At 43.5% G+C, this 12,542-nt stretch overlaps 1 protein-coding gene across 14 annotated transcripts in view; it reads right to left on the bottom strand.

The window, feature by feature from the left end:
- The window catches only part of SORBS1 (sorbin and SH3 domain containing 1), a 154,993-nt gene extending 142,878 nt beyond the window's left edge, over nt 1-12,115 (bottom strand). For all 14 annotated transcript variants that reach the window (XM_085554331.1, XM_085554340.1, XM_085554369.1 and 11 more), the window contains exon 1: nt 12,031-12,115. The gene's annotated coding sequence lies outside the window, so the exon portion shown is untranslated. The remainder of the gene's footprint in view (nt 1-12,030) is intronic.
- Between the last annotated feature and the right edge of the window lie 427 nt (nt 12,116-12,542).

Genomic DNA, 12,542 nt, shown 5'->3' with positions numbered 1-12,542 from the left:
TCCAATAGCTCCTCCAAAGACAGCAGAGGATTTAGAAACTTAATTTCTCTATCTGGGAGCCTAAGAAAAAAAAAAAAAAAAAAGGTCTAATGTTTTTCAACCTCCCCTAAGCTTCTCAGGGAACCAAATCAATTTAATTGGTTATCTACTTTCAGGCAATTTAAAAACATTACCCAGAAGACGCACATTCACAGCATTAACAAGACACACAAAGAGGGAAGCAGGAGTTTAGAGTTTGTTTTTTGCCTGGAACCAAAGGACAGGGTACAGCATTATGACTTGTTTCCTAGGCAGGGAGAACAGCTCTGCACCACACCACCAACCAGGCTCTACAGCCAGCCGGCCCTTCACTTCCACCTTAGTACACCTCTCTATCACTCCAACAGAGCACTGGCCCTTTAACACATCAAGCCACTGCTGTGCCATTACGACCTGATAAAATGAAAAACAAAACCCTCATATACCAAGAAATTGAATTGTTCCCTGATGCCAGAATAATTACAAATCATCAACAGAGGGAAGGGGAAAAAAAAAAAAAAAAAAGAAAAAAAAAAAAAAGACTGTTCTTCTAACTCCCTCATTTTCAATTGCCCAGACATTGCGAAGCTGTCCATGTGACTCCTGAAGGACAAAAAATGTTGCAACTCAGAGATAGACTTTTTTCCACTGAGAGCAAGCAGTGGCAGCCTGGCTAACTTCAAATAAAAAGACTTGTTCAACATATTTAGTTAATATTTACTGACATAAATAATATCTTGCTTAACGGTTTAATTTACTTAACATTGACTTCCACAGCAAAATACATAAAAGCTGACCTTTCAAGTCCTGTGTCCTCTTTTTCTAATTCCTAAAGGTCTGCAAAACTATTTACAATAGAGAGAGAGATGTTGGGACTTCTTTTACTGCCTCTCCTCTTCATTTAGAAATGTCACTTGTCTCCTTTTTGAGCCCTGCAGTTTCCTTACAGGTCTTAGATGTAGACTCCAAACCATCAACGTGAGCAAGCTCTTACAGTTTGGAAAACAGCTTTTCTCCCCAGTACTTTTCCACGTGTTTGAATAGTTGGGCTTCTTGTTTGTTTGTTTTAAACTTTTAAGCAAGCTGAATAAAAACACCTCTTCCCTGGAGAGTTAGTCATTTTTTGTTCTCTCGGTAGCTTCGAGATAATTCTACCAGATAATCAGTTGTGATCATACATTCTGGCAGAAGTAAATAAGTAATAGAGGAAACAAGACGTGCTTTTTCTCATTTAGAAGGAAAACTTTTTCTCATTTAGAAGAGATGGTAAAAAACAGGGAACTGTCTTTTTTTTTTTTTTTTTTTTTCCCCCACAAAGAGCAGGAAAAAAAAGCAAATACACAAAAATATCACCAATGTATTTCTTATCCTTTACAGACTACTCAACAGTAGCTTGCAAAAGTCCTCTGAAGGACATTAAAATTTCATTCATTTACTACATTCACTTTGCATATATGGGGAGGGGGTACAGAAATGAAACCCCTCTGCTCAAGGACAACCATCGAGCAGACAGTTAGCTGCTTTGCAATTGTATCATAAACAAAAATTTTTTATTCAAAATTACATTATCTTATAAAATATTAAAGTGGCAGGAAAAGGAAATTATCATAAGATTTGCATAATAGACTAAATTACTCTAGATTAAAATCATTGAAGTACCAGACAGCTTTTTTTTTTTTTTTTAATAATTTATTTATTTGTTTAGATTAAGGAAATAAAACAGCTGCCACATGAGATACCAGCAGACTGCAGTCTTGTGCGCCCTCCGATTCTTGCTCCTCAGGCTAAGTCTATTTGTTTTCTACTTCCTTGAGCTCCTTTGCTTGAGTGGTGCCAGCTTTCCTAATTTGGACATCCAAAAGTTAACCAAAGACTTGTCATGTAGATTCCTTTCATAGTAAACTGAGTTGGGATAACTCATCCTTCAGAGAAGCCTACAGTACCACTGCTCAGTCCACAGAGTGAACTTTTAGAAGACAGACTGTCATGTGCTCTGGTTGGAATACTGGTAGTTTACTAGTAGGAAGACTACCCACCTTACTCCAGTATTCACAGTGAGATTTGAATACAGCCCTTCCCTCAGCATAAACCTGTGATCCCTGTTGAACATGACTAAAGCCATTTTTCTCAGATTCAGATCTGGATTTGTTTTAGGCTTCAAATAGGTCTGGCATCAGCACTGTAATAAACTGAAGTTACAACACAGCAGGCCAAGTTCGTAAGTATTCTACCACGTAGCATGCATCCAGAACAGCTTAAAGAAACAGAAGTTCTCAGTGGGAAAAGATGGCTTTTTACAGGAAGATGTGGCTCACAACCGCTCAGTGGCTATGAAAGTGCTTATCTCAACATTTCATGGAGGGGAAAGCAAAGCAGAAATGAAGCACACATGACTTCTGAAAAATCTCATGACTAGAGGACTCGTACAAAATACTGACCAAACTAAACAAAGCATAAAAAGCCTCAATATCTAGACCAGAAGGTTATGGTAGCAGAGATCATTATAACAAATACAGCAATGAGTGTTTTCAGAGATAGAGTCTCACACGTCCACTGCACTTTCCGTTCATGATGACTCAGAAATCACTCCCACAATCCACAAGCAGAAATTTCTGTACTCACTCCAGGGAATCTAAACGCTTCTGGGGTAGGTTACAGCAGATGCTTGGAATTGTGCCTCCTCTACATAATAGCCAAGCAAGGGGATATCATCTGAGTTAACGCCTCTATACACTTGCAGAGTGCCAGGTATAGATGGCCAGATCTCTTTCTCATTTACTCTTACCAGTCCACCAACTGCCTGCCCTGGGCATTACCACAATACCTAGCAGGACTGCCTCACACTGAACCATCAACACTGCTTTACATATTATTTATGTTTTCATATATATTCAAACATTAGATGTGGACAAAACATCCCCCTCTTGACCAGAAAAAAACCTTACAGCCTTGTGCACTGGCACACACAAAAAAAGGACGTTCTTACTGTACAGCAGAACACAATATTGAGTGGCAGGCAAAATTTCTGAAGCCGCATCATAGATGGGAAAGTGGAAGCATAAAAGAGTGTTGTGTAATTTACCCGTCACCCTGCTCCATATCAGTAGCAGAGCTGGAAATAGAAACCTCCCCTATTAACGACACCACATCAAGAGGCATGACAGGTGTTTCACGGAGCCCTGTTCCAAAGCACGTGTAACTAGAATGTGGGTGTAGCGTCTTGGGGAGGCAAGAATGGGTGCTGAGACATGCTCAGTGAGGCTTGCTGGTGAATGCTTTCCCCTGCATCTATCCTGCAAGCAGTCAACAGCTTACAGGAGGTGAATTCTATCATTCTGTCTGCACCTACATGATGACAAGAGGAGATAACATAACAGCGACTTGCTTCTGATAGAGCCTTGATAATGAAAGGCAATAATCCCAAGGTTCTTCACTCAAGTAAAATGGTCTTCATTCCAGTGGGAGCCTTCCCAAATACAAAATGAGTTCCATTCTGAGATTTGACCTTAGTTTACAAAGCCATTAGAAAGAGAATTAATTCCGAATTAATGCAAGGACAGACCGTGGTTTGTCAAGATGCCAAGTCAAGCAGACTTTCCAGAGCATTAAGCTATGCTTGAGCAGCTAACTGTCAACCAGTAACTGGCTCAGCAACAATGAGTCTCCTACTGTAAGGAGGTCTGTAGCAGCTAGCAGCTCAAGAAGGCAGGATTTCTGTCATTCACTGCTAGCAGGATCTGCTGTGCCTTCTACTCACACCTCAGAATTCACAAAGGACTTCTGTTGCCAGGTGACTCAGTACTTGCCTTAGCTGTCATGCCAGAGAAGTGGCATGACATTCCTGAAGGTCATGAGTCTATATAAAATTATTATTATTATTTTCCAATTCAACTGCTAAATTTCACTTGAAAAAGTTCCCCTGAATTACCTTGTGTGTGTATAACTTAGATAGAAAGCAATTGCTGAGAAATGAGCCACTGTCCACTAACAGTTATTTTGCTTTAGCTCATGTAACTGGGAACATACTAAAGCAAATTTAAAGCCTATAGTCTCCCAGAGTTCCTACAGACATTTCTGCCCTCTAACAAAGATGGAATTGCTACGGTACAGGCAAACACTGGCAGAGGACTAAAAGCTACAACTGACAGGAAATTATTTGTCATTAAATTTTAGTCTTACTGTAAAATAAAAGGAACTATACTATCTAGAAACATCCATCATATCTCTTCTCTGATACCTTATCATCTTTTCTAAGAGAAGAAGGGCATGTTGTGAATTAGTTTTTCTTATGGCTGAACTACAAGCCAGGCTCTGTAAATCAGATGATAATTAACTTTTTAAAAATGAACAAAATAAAAATACTTTGTATATCACCAAAGAAGGAAGCGGGATAAAATTGGCCAAAAAAAGCCAAAATGTCTGCATCTGGGACACTCGGCAGCAGTGGGGGTGAGCAGCCTGCTGTTAGGCAGGATATTCTGCTGCACATCATGCTGACTGTGGGATAGCAGTAAGGGGCTTCCACTCCCAGACACTGCAGCACTGCTTCAAAAGCAACAAAGAACTGAAGTGCCACTGCAGCATTTCCACATTCTCTCACACTCCCTATCAATTCCAGGCCAACTAATTTCAATTTAAAAACCAAAAGGGGAATTTATTTAACATCCTGTTCTGACAACTCAGCCCAAAGCCTTCCTGGATGAAGCCAACAAGATTGTTTCCATCAACTCCAGTAAGTTTGGATCAAGATCTTGGGTCCCTTGCGCTGGCAATAAGAACCTGAAGCTGGAACTCAGCTAACAGAGCCTGATGAAGTATGAGTCACAACATACCACAGCTCACAGTGTCTGAGCTCTATTGAGCGCACTATCAGCAGCAGAACGTTTGTTTGGGCCAACACAATGAGCACATGCCTGACACCATGGTTTTCAGTGAGCACAAATATGCAAATCTGAGTGCTCTCATAGCTTGTTTGTTCCAGTAAGAGACAAAGCAAGACAGCAAGAAAGAACAAAAGTGAAGGCTGTGAGATGGCAAAGGGTTGTTGTCCTCTTTTTGCAGGGCCTAACAAAATAGCAGGTGGTTCTCCAGGGGCCCCCTCCCAACCTTACAAATAGACACATCAGAGACAGTAATGTTATAACCCTGTTTCCAAGGGAGGAGATGGCAGGAGATGGAGGAGTCCAGCAGCAATGCTGAGGTGCCAGCAATCTGATTGCCAGCAATCTGATTGCAAAACAAGGCATCAGGGTTCCTTTTAAGCAGAATTCCACCCAAGGAGAGGCAGATGTACAAAATATGAAAATCGAGGAAAAAAGACTTACCAGCAGGAGTGCCCTGAGTTAAAGCCAGCTGCAGCAAGACGGAACACCCCTGCCTCATTCATTTCCTGCACTGAACAGAATGATTTTATGCACAGTCTGACTGCTAAGTCTATTCCACTTTCCATTCCAACCTTCAGAGCTGAGTAACAGGATTCTCTTCTGTCTTTCAATGGCTTCTTACCCAAGAACCTCCAGCAAATGTATTTGCTTGATATACCATTTCTCATAGATTTCTTACTGCTTGTTTTTTGTTGTTGTTGTTGTTGTTGTTTTGCACCAAGAAGTAAAGATTCATGCTCTAATTAGAAATAAAACACGAACAGCATCACGGAAGTGTAATAACCTTCCATTCAGTACCGTAAGAGAAAAGATCAACTGCCCATCATTCTTCTCCATTCATATCCATTTGGTATACAAAGACATTTGTTGACCTAGGAACTCTAATATGAAACAGCCTTTGGGAGTTTTCTTTCTTTCATTTTTCCATGTAAAGAATTTTTAATAAAAAAGCACAGTCTTGTGATTAAAATAATGATGCTATTTTAAAAACAGTTTTCCAGAGGCTGCCTAGCAAGCTGAAGCTATAAATGACATATATTTTAAAAACATTTCTAATAAAAACCTCATTGTTAATAAATGGCAAGTATACTTAGGCTTGAAGATCTGTTCTATCATGACTATCAGTCTTACAGTCAGATTGTATCCTATGGTGAAGTTGTTAGTTCCTTCTTGCGTGTACTTTCAGCTATTTTTTCTGTATATTTCAATATATATACATGTTTCTCTACGTACCTCATGATTGAATGAGCAGTGTATTATTCATGAAAGTCTTAATTTCACAGGGGAACCCTCATAAAACTACACAGACAGCTAAGAAAGGACAAAAAGCCTGTGTTTTTTGTTCTGCTAGCTTTGTTGAACCTATCCATGGCAAGAAGGAATCGCTGAACACACACATCACCAACCTGGGCCAGATCACAGACCAAAGCCTGGCTGCAAAACCACGCGCAAGGAAAACCACCAGCCCATGTGGTTCTGTCCCAGCCCTCACCTTGGATTCCATGTTAGCAGCACAATGTATCATTGCCTCTCTGGCCCCTCTCCCAGCCCTCCCGCCCCAGTCTTCTCATGGATTTAGACCAAAAGTGTAATGGGTCAATGTCATCTCTGGCATGTTTATACAAGGCCTGTTGTGATCAGGACTTTGGTCCTGGTTGTTGCCAATGCTGCCTGAATCCAAGCAACAAAGAACAGCCTGCTGCAAAAGAGGTTGAGAGCACCTTACAATTTCAATAATATATTGTTTAAATTACAGCGCTGCTGAGACATGTGTAATTAAGCGTTACTTTTAGGAGAACCATGGCACAATTTGTGCAAGCCTTTGAAACATCCAGATATTAGAGCACTGAGCAAATGCTACATTTTGTTGACGTGCACAAAGTGCTAAGAGCAGATGCAAGTATTCCGGGTTTGAGGAAACACAATTTCCAGGTTTGAGCTCTATGACTCTGCAATTTTTCCTCACATTTGTATAGTTGGTTGTAGAGACTCCTAGATCACAGATATTTGAAGAGTCCGGTGCATGGGCAGCTGGGAGATAACCAGTGAATTCTTCATGACAGTGTGCCTCTCCTCACTCAACAGCACCAAGCCAGCCTTGCTTAGTGTGTCTCATCTTATAGGGAGTAAACCTTTTGCCACAGAGATTTGCATTTACTCATATAAGATTCCTGAGGAGAGCACTTATTTGCCAGACATACAAACATATAAGAGAAATCTTAAGAAAAAAAAACCACAAAACCACACACACACAAAACCACCACCCCCAAAACAGTTTCCTTGGTTACTTACCCAACAAAAAGACTCAGAATGGTACTGCAGGGAAAGTGACAAGGAAGAAACTGAAGCAAGGTTCCAGAGAGGAAGCAAATATTTGCACAATCTTTGTTCTTTCTGAATCTTTTACAGGAAGCCCTACAGTTTCTTAGCACTTAAAGTGAGTGGGTTTTCCTGTGCTGCTGTAAAGTCTTAGCAGAGAAAAATTATCAATAGATAAAAGATAAAAAATAAAAAGATGTAAAATATTTAGAGGGTGCTTTTAATAATTAATCAGCCCAAGAGCTTTTCAGTCTATCTATACTGACAGCACAGCCAGGCCTTTGAAGAGAAGAAACAAAACTAAATATCTGGACACCTATTCAAATGTGCTATCAGTGTTCTGCTCCTGGCTCTCTGAGCATCACACTGCATCACAAGAAACCACAACTCCTGACCATTTTTTCTGAGGCTTTGGCTGGGCTGCCCCTTGTGATGTCCATACAAGCCTCAACGAGGAGGAAACAGTTGCCTGTTGAGCAGAACAGAGCTGGCACAATCTACTTCTATCCCTTGTTTAATTGACACCAGGGATATACGAACAATAACTACAAATTTTCCTAGACTGGGACAGTTTAGTGAGTATGTCATCATCTACAACAACTACTGTGCAAGCTCTCAGATGAGTTAACCTCAGTATTTTCAGGGTAGTGACAGCTACAATCCAATGTCACATCAGCTAAGACTCTCTTCTATAGCTGTTTTTCAGCTTCTCCAATCTATGGGCGTGAGCTGAGCAGGGACTAAGGCTACCTCTCATGCCACTGGTGCTGTTGACACAGCTGGGCAAAACTCCAAGGAGACCGTCCCTAAATCTGGCCTCTTCCTCTCCTTGGGTCTCACATGACAATCTGGCGCTGCATGACCTGGAAGAGCCATGGCTGTGACTGCAAAGGGCATGTGACTGCAAGGGCCTTAGCTTGGTCTACTTGCAAGGGCATCGTAGAAGACTTCTCTAACAGTGATATTGCAGGCTCTGGAAAGTGCAGAAATGGTAAATCTCCTAATGACAACTGCTGCTTTTGACCCTTACATGCTAGGATTGATACAGACATGGGAACAAAGCAAAGAGCATTGGTGTTCTGTTGAGTCTCCCCTTCCACAGCCATCTTCCTCCCATCTGCGTTCATATGGTTTTAGGAAAAGGTAATTACTGCTGTTTGCGTGAACGAGTACTGCAGTGTTTATTCAAGACCACAACAGTCTCGTGGTCTTAGGGCATATTTCACTGATATTATCTACATAATCAATTATTTGAAAGACCAGAATAGCTGTAAATCAAACCTGTAGGCAAACTATGCTTTCATACATGCTGCTGTGTTTCCTGTTTGTTTTGTTTTGCCTTCTGCTTTTAGGATGAAAGCACTGAAAATCCCCAGCCGTTACAGCACTGGGTAGTTTTCTCTTGGTTCTCAGGACAAGGGGAAGTGGAATTATTTCAGCAGTTATCCTAACAAAGAGGAATTTTAAGCAGTTTGCTTTTTAAAATAAGGCTACTCCAAAGTTTGTATTGCTTATTAAGAATGTAAACATCAATAAACTGTTACAATGGATATAAAAGATAGTTTCTTGTAGGTATAAAAAAAAACTTCTTGTAGAAATCTCATCACGTCTCCACATATCACTTCCCTCAGCTGTAAAATGGTAGCAAGAGTGCATGGCACCAGTGTGAGAGCTTTTTTGGAAGACACCTCTAGTAGCGCCTCTGCCTTTGCTGCTGTGCTTGCGTGAATGCTGTCTTAGCTGAAAGTGAACACATGGCATCATCACATCCTGAACCCTCTCCCAATACCATCTTGGTCCAACATTTGTGTGGAGATGGATCACAGCACATTCTGCACAGGAACAGAGACTGAGATCACACTGAAGCTGAAGGTCAGGTTGGTAAGTCCCTATTTAGGCATACAGATTAAGTGCCAGTCGCTCAAGGAAAAGGGAAGCCCTCAGTACTTAATGTTGTTGAAAACCGGCCTTTTGTTAGGGTCCCACTTCAGAAATCTTGAGCAACAAGTAAAAGCCCTAGCATATCCCTTTACACAATGGGAGCAATGAATAAAACAACCCACCCGTGCCAGAGAACTTCAAAGGCCTGAATTAAAAACTATTTGCAAAGCACACCGGCCATTATCCTTGCTGCCAGAGCATTTCCTAACGCTGGATATAGACATAGCTCCACAGAAGTTAATGGGATCATGGAGAAGCTTGAAGACTTCAGGATCTGATCAACAGAACCTCTCTGGCTCACTGCAAAGGACTCAGCAAAACGAGGAAGCACGATGACCATTCATCTTAGGAGATGCACGGTGCAGACTTTGCTCAAATAAAACTAATGAAAACATCAACAGCACAGCTCTGGTCTCCATCAGCTCTGTTCTGTGGCCTAACAAAGAGGCATTTAGTGAAGCAAAGGACCAGAAAACTGAAAAAGCACCAGTGAAACATACAGGCACAGATCATTAGCCAGTGTAGCACTCTGCTGCGGGACACCACTGAGACACAGCATTTTGTATTAATATCATAAAGTAATTAGCACCCTGGATATAGCAACACATCTGAATAAACACATGCTGTGACCAACATCTGCTGCCATCAGTGAGCAGAGTGCCCGCACACACACGTGCACCCCAGCACACACACACACAGAGCACGTTCTTACAAACAGGATGTGTAACTCACGCGAAGGTTTGACATTCCTGTCTTTTCCCCTGGGTTCAACCTCCACAAAAGCAGTCAGCTCCATAATTCCACATTTGCAAAGTGCATCAAAGTGTCTCCAAGCAATCCTTTACACCCCTGCCCCAAATATTTTCCCTCCCTTACAAACAGTGAACACAAGAAGAGACCTGCTCATCACATGACCTTCATCAGGAGGGCACTTCCATGTGCATGCTCTGAAGTGCCTGTGCATTGAACAGAAAGGGCACTGCAAACAGCACTCACATGGAACATACCGTGCATGCCCTCCTGACTCCAGGTCAGCCTTCAGGGTGTGCATGCTGCACTGGGCACTGTTTCTTTCTTCTTGAAGACATGTGAGGCACGAGCTTGTGTGTATGAGTTTTTGTTTGCCAGAAATCCAATGCACTGCAAAGAAGGCAGTCACTGTGTTCTGACTGCCTAAATTTCAATACCTCCATTTTCTATGGAATTATCAAATTACATTGGCTTTATCAAAGGGATTTACCTTTAAAAATACTATCCTCGTTTTAAGATAATAAGTGCAGTTACTGAACCAGAAAAAGGAAGCATAAAAGAAACAGGAGTCAATAGGCATAACGATGTGACACACACCTATTTTCTGTCTGTGCATACATACAGCACACCCAGCATGGTCCAGCCCTCCAGCTGAGGAGGCAGCAGTTCCATGGGTAACCTTGATCAGGCTGAGCCTCCCCTTGTCCTCCCTGGACCAGAGGGGTCTGGGACAAACACTGTTTCACTGTTTCTTTTTTATGGCATAGAAGTATCAGCTACACCAGAAAACAATCTTTCAGCGTCACAATTCATAAAAAATGAAATACTAATGTATCAGACACTGCCTTGGAACAGTAGCACAGTCAGCAACTCTAGGCAGGATAAAGAAGTAGGAACTACAAATAGGCAAACATTGCTCTTTGGGATGAAGAGCGAGGAGCACCCTGCTCCACACAAACCCCTCGGACAGTCCCTGCCCCGCACTGACCCCTCACCAGGCAGAGTGTCTGGAGGCACAGCTGAGGCAGACACAAGCACAGGGCACTCACTGGTTAAAAATCAAACACGGGTAACAGCAGGAGCTCAGGCAGTTTGTTGAAATGAGATCTGCACAGTAGGGCACGCGTGGCTTTTCTTCATTACTCTAATAGCCTAATAAATAAATAAGGTCCGTGGCAATCATGCTGGTGATTTTTTTCCCCCCTCTTTTCCAAGACACCTTAGGAGAGAGGTGGCCATACTGGGGCTGCAGAATCCAATACTGAAAATTAAAAAAAAAAAATGAAATAATAAAAGAAAAAAAAGAAAAGACGAGAGCTAAACGAAGCCCTTTCTGTGACAAGGTTTAATTAGAACTATGGCAAATTCTTAGGCACTTCAGCCATCCACCATTCACAGACAGCGGCAATACCTGAAGCTGGCATGCCCACCTCTGCAGGGTAGCACACCAACTACAACCGGAATACAACCGGCAGCTGCCAAAAGCAGCCGGCAGCCTCCCCTCCACTTGGGGACACATCGCTCCCAGCCCCGCACCGCGGCCCCGGCTTCACCCCAAGCGCAGTGAGTGCGGTACCCGGGGCCGCTCGCTGCGCGCCGCACGCAGGGCAGCACTCGTGCGCTGCTGACTCGGTAATTGCATTATCCGCAGCCGCTGATGAATGAACAACCGTAATGCATACATCCTGGCCCGGCTCTCCCGGGACGAGGCGACGCGGAGTCTGCGCTCCGGCCCCGCTCTGTGCAGCGTTCGAAGGGCACAGGACGTGCCCGTGTGCGTGCCCTTTAATTTTAAAAGCAACGTTATGTTCTTCTCCCCTTCATACAGAAAGAAAAATAACAGTTCTATTCACAAGCAACAGAAAGTCCTTCCCAAACCCACTTCTCTGCATCCGCGATCTGTTTTACCTACAGACAGTCAGGCTTTAATAACAGCTTGCAAAAACTACGGCGCAACGCAGACTAGAGCTACACCGAAAGACAGAGCGAGAGGCCACTACCCCGCGGCAGAACGGCCCCTTAGAGAACCCCCGTCTTTAATGGCTATTGAATAAAATGGAGCCAGAGCGATTTCCGCGGCGCAACCGCCGCAGCAAATACGCGGAGCTCACCCGCTTACCGCCAGCCCCGCGCACCGCACCGCAGCTCCTCCGGCCCCGCAGCCGCTCTCCCGGCCCCGCCGTCGCCGCTGCTCCCCGGCAGGCGGGGGCCGATGGGCGCCGCCCCCGCCCGCCCCCCGCCCGCGGCGCGGCAGCCTCCGCCCGGCCCGGCAGCCTCGGGCCCGGCGCTGCGGGAAATACGAAACGAACGGGGATCCCAACAGCGAGCCGCGGTGCGGGACCCCAGACCCTCGGCGACCTGTTGAGCGCGTGCCTGCAAGGAGACGGGGTGGCTCTGATGAGCGCTTTTGGGGGCTGGGACTTGGATTTACAGCGTTATACAGCGAGAGGCGAAGGAAGCTGGGAGAAAGAAATGGGAGATTGCTGAGCGCTTCACCCGGAAAAAAATAAATGGAATCAAATAGAGCAGAGTGAAAATCCCTACCAACTCTCTGCCGCACTTGCCCTGTGTTATGTGAGATTAATACCTACCGGTTAGTTTCATTAATGCTCGGAGGCACTACATCGGCTT

The sequence above is a fragment of the Coturnix japonica genome, chromosome 8, assembly GCF_054131305.1.
Source record: "Coturnix japonica strain WE chromosome 8, WE-NBRP24, whole genome shotgun sequence".
In the NCBI taxonomy this organism is placed as follows: Eukaryota; Metazoa; Chordata; class Aves; order Galliformes; family Phasianidae; genus Coturnix; species Coturnix japonica.
Note: the sequence above shows the minus strand (reverse complement) of the source record. Positions and strands in the feature narration are given on the sequence as shown.